The sequence below is a fragment of the Centruroides sculpturatus genome, unplaced genomic scaffold (assembly GCF_000671375.1).
Source record: "Centruroides sculpturatus isolate CEXI.00-Female unplaced genomic scaffold, Cexi_2.0 scaffold1618, whole genome shotgun sequence".
NCBI lineage: Eukaryota > Metazoa > Arthropoda > Arachnida > Scorpiones > Buthidae > Centruroides > Centruroides sculpturatus.
In genome coordinates, this window is record NW_019385883.1 from 1 (window position 1) to 1,085 (window position 1,085).

Genomic DNA, 1,085 nt, shown 5'->3' on the forward strand with positions numbered 1-1,085 from the left:
TAGTCTATGGCCTTACTAGCGAAGCGATCAAGTGGCCTTGCCTCAACCAACCCATCGCACAGAAAGTTCTAACCAACTCGCCACAACAAAATATCATCAACCTACTTACAAATCTTCAATTATTCTCCAGTATCTGCCAAAATTTTTATATATTTAATAAAACAACCTCGTCCACAAGAAAATCCAGCCGACGAAATAAGAAACTCCAAGACAAACGACAATCGCGACCAGCGTTGCCAGATGTTTTTTGCCCTTGTAGCCAAATAATTTTTAAAAAGTAGCCCAAAAGTAGCCAACCGCTCGAGCGGTTGGCTACTTTTGTACCAGGTGTTGATTTACCTAGTACTTTTTTACCTGTCCCAGTACCAAGATACCCAACACTATTTTCCTAGTACCATTCATGATATCCTAATACCTTTCCTTTCAAAACATTCATTTTTATTCTATATTTCTGTATTATTTTTACTTTACTTTGACAGTAAATAGATGTTTTTATTGCTTTCCCATTCAAATGCAGCAGTTGAACGTATTTTTTTGCAATTAAATTTAATGAAAACTAAACTACAAAATTGAGTTCTTACAGCGATAAATGTTAATTTAAACTTGGAAACCATCATCTGCTTCAACCATACAAAAACATTCTAGTAAAAAAGATTCTGATGATGATGATCTTACCAGTGATTTTTCAATGTGGTAATTTTAAATTTTAGTACTTCATGTTCATTACTTTTGTTTCAACATTTTGTTCATTTGATTGTTGTTGAGGAATAATAGCATTCTTGTAATACAGTAGAGCGTCGTTTATCCGAATCAATTGGGGACTGGGGTTGTTCGGATAACTTATTTTTCGGATAACCAATTATGTACGAAAAAATATATTAATTTATCCCGTGTTGAAATTTTTCTCCGTTGCGTGTCGCTTCGCGTTGAATTTTCGTCGATGTTAAGCCTAACAAAGACTATTGTATCGTTAAAAATTATTTTTTTTATTTTGTACAAACAAAATAAATATATTGAAAAATATAAAAACAATAAAAAATTATACTTCAGAAGTTAATTTAGTATCAAAAACGTAAAATATTTGA